This window comes from Polyodon spathula, chromosome 8 (genome assembly GCF_017654505.1).
Source record: "Polyodon spathula isolate WHYD16114869_AA chromosome 8, ASM1765450v1, whole genome shotgun sequence".
Classification (NCBI taxonomy): Eukaryota; Metazoa; Chordata; class Actinopteri; order Acipenseriformes; family Polyodontidae; genus Polyodon; species Polyodon spathula.
The window spans coordinates 36,956,709-36,967,157 of record NC_054541.1 but is presented as its reverse complement, the minus strand read 5'-3'; positions in this window follow the sequence as shown (position 1 = coordinate 36,967,157).

Here is a 10,449-nt window from a genome sequence, read left to right as displayed (position 1 = left end):
GATTTTAGGGTTTATAGAATGAAGAAACTTGTAAGAAAACGTTTAAAATAATACAGCTTTAAAACTTTAGTTCAAATATGCAGCAAAAGAATGCAGCACTCTTCTTATGTTCCTTTCATCACCGGCATTTTCCAATACACAAAGAAAAATATATCAGTTTAACTCTAAGTTCTGTACTAAAGTTGGGGATCAGCTGATTCCAAACTTTGATCCCTGTAGTTTTTCTTCACTGCTGGTACTGAGGTAGTACAGAGCTGGAGATGATCTGCAGATAGTATCGTACTAGCTAGAACTCTACTTAATACAGAACTATGGACTCAGTTTCAAGTTTGTTGAAATACCACCTGAGGCTAGGTCAGGGATCATGAACTTGTGTTTACACTTGAGGACAAGCTTTGAAAGTAATTCAAACTAACTCCTCTTAAGTTAATAATACTGACATTATACTAAGACATAGACTTACCTCTCATCTACAAAGTATGTTAAGGCCCGTTGCATGTTAAGGTCTGTCTTTGAGGTCTGCAGTTAGCATCCAGCCATTCCTCTCCAATAAATTCAAAGAGGTTGAGATGCTAATACATTACAATATCTAAACATGGGGCTACTTAAGATTATTATGGAAAAAAAAGAATTGTGGCTTAGTCTTAGGATCACATGGAAGGAACCTGTAGCGAGACCTCTTCACATATCTGCTTGCACCCATGGTCACTGGAAAAACGCTGGAATTAAAACTTTTTGGCTAAATGCCTAGAAATTAAAATAAACTGAGACTGTGTAAAAGCATGGATATTTGACTGACCTTTCAAATTAATTCAAGCAACCTTGGGCATCATTTTAATATTCTGATGCATTTAGTTATCTAACATGTTTGTCGTATCTGTGCTGAATGAGGTGGTTTGTAAAGGAAACCTTTGAACTGCAGTAATTACTGAGTTCTCTGTAGTAAGTGCTCTAAGGCTGGAAGAATATGTCATGGGTATGGGAAAAAATATCAAGTAATAAGGAATAAAAAGCAAACCATTCGACCCCATAATCACGGTGATTTTGCCAACAAGGTTGAAGCTGTACGCTTAACCCGCGGAAATCCACTGTTGCCTGATGATGGCTCCCCAAATATATATTTATTTTTTCTTCATATTTAGAAATCAAAGTTAATCTCTCCCAGTCTTTCTGTCCTAACAAAGACGCATACATAATAAATTAAACAAATCAAGGGCACTTATACACAGCTGCATTTGTGTCACACTTGATTATGGAAATCGTTACACAAAATTCCAATTATCCAATCCAATCTAAGTTTACCTTGATTTGATTACATTCAATTTAACTAACCTTTAAAATAAACACATCATTGGTTTAATGTTAACTTATGAAAATTCAGGGGGCGTGAACCAGGGCTTTGCTATTTCCTAATTTCACCTGCCTATCATCATTGACTAATTTCACCTGTGTGTCATTACTGACTACCTATTTAATCAGTCATAGCTCAGCTCTTTCTCTTGAAAGGGAACAGCTCAGCTTTTTCCCTCCTCCTCCTCCTCTTCACTTTTCATATGCCTCATGCCTCTGTGTCGGTCCCCTCTGGGGGGGGGGGGGGGGGGGGATAGTGAGTCTCACTTCCCCGGCCTGGAGTTCTAGTAACTCCGCAGGTTCTTCGTGTGGTCAAAGGGGACCACTGGCCACACTTTTCTTTCACAGCTCATGTGCTATACATCTTGTCTCATGAAAGAAGGCTCTGCCTTACTTCCTTCTTTACTCTCCTGGGATGTGGCCCTCTTAATCTTAGTGCTCAAGTCCCATAACTAACAATTACTTGTGTTCTTTCAGATTCTCTTTTCTTACTTATGTCAAGGCTTTGTATGAGCTGTTCTGTCCTCTGAGGGTCAAACCCAATGCTTAAAACGACTCTCCGAGATGTCAGAAGACTTTGTCTTTCAGGGGCCCAGGGGCCATTAGGGCTACTCTTGACGCCATAGGGAAGGCTCTCTTGGTTGGAGTCCGGCCCATCCTTCTCTCTCTGTCTCCCCTGCTCTAGAGCCTCAAATCCCAAGTTGCAAAACACTCCCTTCCTCTCGCAGCCCTGTTTCCCGCCCCGTGAATTCCCAGTAAAAAAAGGCATAACACCATTGCTCTTAGTTTCGTATACTCTAATGATTTCTAAAACATGCTGATTTGAAAAAAAAAAAGCAGAGAACTTAGAATTACAGTTCACAAAAAAACTGCTATTCCTAGCACTATTCATTCCATTAATATAATACTTATTTTTTTTGATTCTGGGACATTATAGTGTGCAATTCACACAGTCTCAATGATTGGGTTCAGAAATCCCATATTACTGAGCAATGTGGTGTTATGATTTTAACCCTTTAAGATGCAAGCGACATATGTGTCGCACAAATAAAATTATTTTAGCAATGAGGTGCACAAATCAGGGTTTAAAATGTACTGACAGGTTGGATCTGCTCATACAAATCGTCAGTTTCCTCGTGATACTTGAGTCATGCTTAAATGTATTTTAAGAAGAAACTGTTTGAACAATCGTCAATTCCCTGTGTGCCTTAAGGGGTTAGATATCCTGTGATTTTGTTGTATAGTTAATAATAATGAACGTTGTATGAAAGTGGTCATATAACATTACTCCTGACAGAATAACAGTAAGACAGCATTTATGAAGTCCTGCATTTATGAAGTCCTGCATTTATGAAGTCCTGTATGCCAGCACTATATAACATGGTCTACACAGAAACAAGGAAATTCTATCACCAGCCAGCCTCATGTATCTAGGGCTTAGTGAGTCACAAACAGCAGCATTTCAAACGTTGAGTTTCATACTTCAAACCAGTGCCGGACACTTAAATCATGTATCAGCCACAGTTCTGTCTTCAAAATTTCATTTTTTTTTTTCATGTTGAAGACATATTTTTCATCAGGATACATTTGAGGCTCATTTGATTGCCACCAAGCTTTATTCATTATCTATCATTCACCATTTCAAGAGGACACGATTTTGTCTGTGTCTCCTAGCAACATGATGAGGCTCTGATTTGAATGGTGTAGGTGTGCTGGAGTGTTTCTGACAGAATGCAGATGTTATACCCATCCTGTTTGTCATCTAATAAAGAAAAATGCACATAATAAATATGGTTTACGTACTGAGTGTACTCAATTCACTTAGCAATCTATTGTTTGTGTTAAATATAGGAAAATACGTCTGGCATCCTCTGGTACACTGAGTTTCCATTCAAACTAGGGTAATTGAACTTTTCCAGAAATGTAAGCGAGAATTTGAGAATGAATATAATAAACAGGTAGCAGAACATTATTTTCAATTAAAAAAAGGAAGGGAAGTATGCCACAGTTTTCCATTCACTTGAAGTCTGAACCTTGCATGGACCCTGTTTGTCTTTCTCAAAAGCAAAATGCACTTTGATAATTTATGCACAATATATATATATATATATATATATATATATATATATATATGTGTGTGTGTGTGTGTGTGTGTGTGTGTGTGTGTATGTGTGTGTGAGTGTCTCTTTTGAAAAATATTACCATATCAACAATTAATTGCTTCTCTTAGAACATATATATGATAGGGCCATTAGCACCCACCGTATAAGAAGCCAGTGCTTCCTCCAACATCACTCTCCTCAATTTAATTATATTAGACACAGCACCACAATATAAAATGCTTGTTTTTCATTTAAAGGGAGGTTGGATTGGAACTTTTGAGCTTCCTCTAGGTAAGAAACTGTCCAGTTTTCAAAAATGTTCTGCAAAGCAGCTGTGGCAATTAGGCTGCTAACCCCAACTATTATTAGCGTATGCAGAATGATTTACTTACATTTGGCAAATAGATTCTTGAATTTCAAATGTAATTCAGTTAACTAAACAGATGCAGTATAATACAGGTGTATGTAGTGCAAGAGTCAGCAACTATTGGTAGATGTAGTGTGCTGGAACACTTTGCTTTCAAACCAGCATGAATCCATTTATTTTCATTGATTTTACTGCATAAAAAAAAAAAAAAAAAAAACACAGCCACTTAAGTGGATGGTTTTCTCCTGTACAGAAGGACACACAATGAACTGTGAGTTTAAGAAGCTAGCAGTGAAGCTGGAAGCCTCCTGGGCCCTCCCCCCCATTCTTCACATTCAGTGCATATTATCAGCTGGGAAATGGGAATGAGATTTCAATGCTGTCAGTTCTATGATTCTCCTTCACCCACCCAAATCCAGCAACACAAAAAAAAAAAAAACACACACTCATAGTTGTATGTAAGTAGTGGCAATATATAGATCCACTGCTCTTTAGATTAATTGAATAGAGCGTAGAGTGTAATCTCTCACATGCCTTGACTGATTTTCAAACATGTTAGTGGGAGTCATTTAGGAAGTATCAGCATGCCTCAGCAACAACATTGCAACATGTCTTTGATCTGTGGTGTGTAGATCACGCAAGGAAGGTGTATAATATGATTGACATCCAACTTGCTGGCTTTCATTGTCCACATCCCAGTCAGTCAGCCACAGCATTTAAAGCAGCTGGTCAAAACCAAAAAATAAATTGAGTGTTATGACAATAACAAAAATTTTGATGGTAATAAACTGAAGGGTTGGGCATTGTTATGGTATTAAATACCAATTCCACTGTAACCTGTGCACAATGGACAGATTTCAAAATGTTTCAATGAATTGTCCAAGTAGTTACAAAACAAATACATTTTAGCACCTTTTAGCATTGACGAAATCAGAACCCCTATCTCAAATCTAGGTCAACTGTCTTTCTTTGCATATTGTTATATGCATCTTATATAAAGGATATGTTATCACCAATGAATGATTCATGTGCATGTATGTAAAATAAACATTTTGCATTCTGCATTTTGTTTACTGCATTGTTTTTCAGGAAATGAAATGTATTGTGAACCATAAAAAGCTACTGAATCTTGCTGAACAAACACGTTTTTGTAAGTGGAATGCCATGATTCTAGTTGCCTTTGATATGTCACAAATCAAAGGTTTCGTTCAATTACTGGGAGAGTAATGTTGTGTACTGACCCCAACTGTTATTTTATTAGAGCAGTTGTTCAACCAGAAGAATCCCAAATAATAGAAATATAGGAATGTTTTAAAATGGTTACCTATTATCATTTTCTTATTCAAGAGGGGTACAAACTAAACCAAACAGAGCTGTCTTTATATGCTGCTGGTGCATGTTGGGAAGGCCTTTTGTACTGTTTGGCCTAAGAACAAATGTTTATATAATTTCTGTTTAAAATAATTTGTCTTTATTCTTAACAAATCCATGTTTAATGTCTTCCCTTTAGAACACATATTATGTTATTTTTGTACAGATTAAACAATCATATAAGTTGTGACTTCAGAAAAGTGAAAATAATTGTAATCTTTATAATCAGTCATACAGGAACATGTGTGCAGCAAGCTGTAAGAATGCTAGCAATTATGTTTTTGAGGGCAGGTAAGAATGATTTTATTCATTTAGAAAGGATTGGATCTCAAGGACAAGTTGTAACCTTCACAGAATCAGCTTGGTATTAATTATGCTACTTAACATTAGAGTCAAACCTCAACTCACTAATATTGTGAAATAAAGACCTGCCATTTAGGTGTACAAATGTTGCAAGCAACATGTTAAATCTGTTGAATACATCTGAATAAATCATGGTTCAAATGTAATGTCAATGTCAATTTGCAATTCAGAAATTGTGGAGAATGAAGTGTGTATCCTAATGGATGTTTTGTTTGTTGGAGAAAAAAAATCTAAAGTAGAAAGTATAGTCCTTATAAATGTAAAACAAATATTAGAAATCATCTTTGTCATGCAGTTCACATATTTATATATAACTTAAAACACATGCAAACAGAAACTCCTCCGTTGCTACAGAGTTTGTATTTTGTTTTCCAAACTGTACCGGAAGCTATCACTGCACCAAAATGTTTTTTTTTTTAGTCCCAATTTACGCCAGTAAACATGGTTTGCACTTGCAAATCCCCAATTTTGGTCACAGTATGGGTGTTTTGCAGCCAAAAATCGCTTTTCATGTATCCATATATCAGCCCCTTAATTTTTTTACCCTGCAGTATAACTTTCTTGAAAATGTGTATACATAATTTAATCCTTAATCTGTGTGCATACTATTCATATAAATACAATTTTAATATATGCAGATGCCTTGAATACATCTTGCAAAAGAGTCTCAAAATGTCACCAGCAGGACATTGAGGTACATGTGATTTATGACAACTAGAAACACACATATTGTTCTTATCTCTTGTTAAATAACAGCTTGTTTGTTGTATTACGGACAACATGATGCTTGAAATAACTAAGAAAGATGATAGTATCATGCCCCAAATACTATTGCTGCATTACTCCAAAAAGCAATTGTAAAATGCTAGTATGGTAACAGTTTTGTTCATTTTGCCCAGGACCAAAATGTTTTTTGTTTACCCTATTAATTAAGCTTAGAATGATACATAACAAATTAATAACATTCACTCAATGAACATTTTTTTGTCAAAAAAATTGACTAATTTAGAAGCAATTTGAACATTTAATCCTTCAACAAATAACACCTGTGTGAGCAAAATATGCCTTGTTATCTAGAGACTCCATCACATCTGCCTTCGGTTGTTAGGCATCTGTGGAGACCATTTTTGCAATTTCGTTCCTATCACTGAAGTGACATATGAAATATGATACAAGTGCCCTTTCTGTCTGGGCTCTCTTTGTACCCACTCTGTAATATTTGTTCTAGAATTAATTGAATGCAGGTTATTTCATATATCTTTTTTTTTTTTTTTTTTTTTTAAATGACAAGAGGCGTGTCAGCGGAATTTGCAGTTTTTTGTTTGTGTTTGCAGACAGGGCAGTAAAAAAAAAAAAAAAACCTGTGACAGACTGCAATTGAAATTAATATCATGGTACAAAAAGCCTTCATTCTATTCCTATTTCTAACATCAGCAGTAAAAAGAATCTTGACTGCACTACCATTCTCATTGGCTGTGGCCCGAAGAAGCATACTGCGGACAAGGGTCAATAAGATGGGAATTCTTATTACAAGTGACAGCCAAAAATAAAATATTTACTATGGAAGTTGTTTCACCTTTAATAGAACTACTCATAGGGTATAGTTGCATAAATTACTATTAGTCTATTGCCAGAAATTCTATTGTTTCCATGTGTATTGAATCCTATGTAGGCCCAAAAGCACTTTTGCTCATATACGTTTTCCCTAGTTTGCATCAATTTTTTTAATGTTTATTTATTTATTTTTTTAACTATTGCTTTCCTTTTACAATGGGGATGTAGTCCAAAACTCCAAGGAACCCAGCAGCTATAGACCTTTTTAACCTTGTCTCACCAACAGTACAGAAGTCTGAATCTGTAACAGCAGGTCATCAAAAATTATTTAGTTCATGTTTGAATTGTAATTAATGCAAGTGTTATTTGTACCAGCATCTTCCATATTATATTATTATTATTATTATTATTATTATTATTATTATTATTATTATTATTATTATTATTATTTAAAATATATTGATTGCATTGAACAGTTGTATTATTTGCTCGCTCTACTGTGCTGATTGGTCAAATCAGAAAGTATTTCAAACATGTACTTAATAAAATTACTTTTGACCCATATGCCCTTTCATAGTTTTAAGGGAGTAGTGCCTACCTTCCACCACATACTGGAATCTATCTGGCTGCAGTGAAGTCTTAAAATCCTACATTTCAGTAATGTTTGCGTTCTGTGTAATGTACTTTGCAAAGACATAACTACCGTTTCAGTTCGATTTTTTTCAATTGTCTTTTCCCAACTTAAATATTCACTAATGATATTTGAGTAGCATGTGCAAACCTTTGCATGGTTCATATTCAAACTGTCTGGACAACTCAATAACATGTTTTTCACTTGTCTGGTATGGAGTATTGGATCAATATTTTGAAGAGGTATTCCCAGCCTATGATACAAGTAATAGCACTTAGGGCTGCATGTTAATTTCTGTCAAACTGCCTTGTTTTCGTTTCAGAGAAGGACATGACTAAATTACGTTGCTACTATTAGGATATCTCAAGGTCTAATGAGGCGTCACAGTTCAATCCCAGTTCTCCTGTTGAAGGTTACAATTAATGGTTGCCACGAGATCACAGAGCATCACATATATTTTCGCTCCAGCTCTGTTGCTAGCTGCTTACTAGGTTGTCATTGGCAGCAATGGACCACATGGTCAAACCTGTCATAACGACAGAGATGACTCAAGAAGCGAGAGCAGGAAAAATTAGCAGGAAAATGGCATAAATAATTTGAAAGAGGTTAAACATGTAAGGGGCCTGCCAGAAAGAAGATCTTTTCTTTTTATTTAAAGTTGACTTTATTATATTTTATATCTTTTTGTTTACCATTTAACAGTTAAAAAAACATTATACTTTGCTGTAGTTCCCATTTTTAAGTTACTGTCTCACCATGTATTTCAAAATTACAAATGAATACAGATTTCATTGCAGAGATCCAAATAATTGTGCCAACTACATCACTTTTGACTTAAAAAATTGACTAAATATACAATGGAGACCAGGATTAATTTATGTATTTATTTATTTATTTTTTAAGCAGGCAGTAATTCACAGTAATATTAATTATGCATTGCGGTTTTGTTTTTTGTGACATACTGGTAGTTTACTCAACTGGCAGTTAATTTGATGTCACAATGACCCCTTGTGGTGGTAAATATGTACTCTGTATTAGACATTCTGGAATTGTAGCCCTTTACTGTAATCTTTTTTTTTTTTTTTTTTTTTTTGCTGTTTTAAATATCTTTCAGTCGTTCATGTTAGTTATAAAGCTCATATCTCAGTAACATCACCTGGATGTGGATTTTATAAGGGGGGTAAAAATCTAATGATATGGTATCCAATATTGAGAATGTGAGTTTTACAAGTTTGCCTGGCTCAGAATAGGTGTGGGTGTGATCTGGAACTGTGGCATCAGTATAAGAGTTGTTGCATTGGAAAGTCAACAATAAAGTTGCATTAAAATAAATCTTGCTTTTTGCACAATTCCCTCTTAGTCTTGCATTTAAAAATACTAGTCTAAATGACTTGGGTCTTTCTGTTTGTGTTTGAGAAGTAATGGATTCTACATATAAAACAGAAAAGCTGTAAGTAAGTAAGACAAACACATGTTTGTCAAGTCTACATTCTGGACCACTTCTCTGTGACAGGATCTTGGTGTGTTTTTAAATCCAGGTTACCCTAGCCACCTGTCGTCAAGGAAACCATGATGTAACTACTCTCAGCACATGCATAATTTAACAACAGACTTCGGCTTCAATGAGAAGGTAAGGTTGATTATAATAAAAACAACTTTTTGAATGAATTTTATATACAGTTTAACCTGATTTTCAAAACCTATTCTTTACTATTCAGCAAACCCATAACAGGAATATATTGTCTTATATATTGTATAAACAGTAGAGGGACCTTAATCATCTCATAAGTGCAAGCATGCCTGTTTTGATCCCACACCCCTATAATGTTGCAGTTTCCCAAGGGTACATTGCACTATGAAACTAGGCTTCACCATGGCTTTGCACTTATACCGAGCAGGCTTTCACTATGCTTAACTTCTAATGTGTAACCTTTTGTAAGGGCAGACAGTTTCTCTCTATACATCCAAAATGTAAAACAACAGCAACTGCAACAACAACAACAACAATAATAATAATAATAATAATAATAATAATAATAATAATGGACCCTTTGTTTAAACAATTCCAATGAATTCTTACGTAAACTCTAAAAAAAGTACTTCATCATAATCTGTTAATCTACATTTGTGCATTAACTGACTATTTTACTAGAAAAAAGAATTAGAAACTACTGTAAATGAACCCTATAACTGTGACAGGGGACTCTCATTGGTTCCCACTGTTCCAGGCTGCTTAATCCTCCCATGGGGGCTGCTGGCATGAATATATTTCTATGGCCTTTACTATAGTTACAAATTAAATACATCAAAGATAAATGAGATTGAGCTCTACTGTATAGTGCTGATATTGTGCAATACATTTAATACTAATCAGATTGAGCTCTACTGGATAGTGCTGATATTGTGCAATACATTTAATACTAATCAGATTGAGCTCTACTGTATAGTGCTGATATTGTGCAATACATTTAATACTAATCAGATTGAGCTCTACTGTATAGTGCTGATATTGTGCAATACATTTAATACTAATCAGATTGAGCTCTACTGTATAGTGCTGATATTGTGCAATACATTTAATACTAATAAGATTGAGCTCTACTGTATAGTGCTGATATTGTGCAATACATTTAATACTAATTAGATTGAGCTCTACTATATAGTGCTGATATTGTGCAATACATTTAATACTAATCAGATTGAGCTCTACC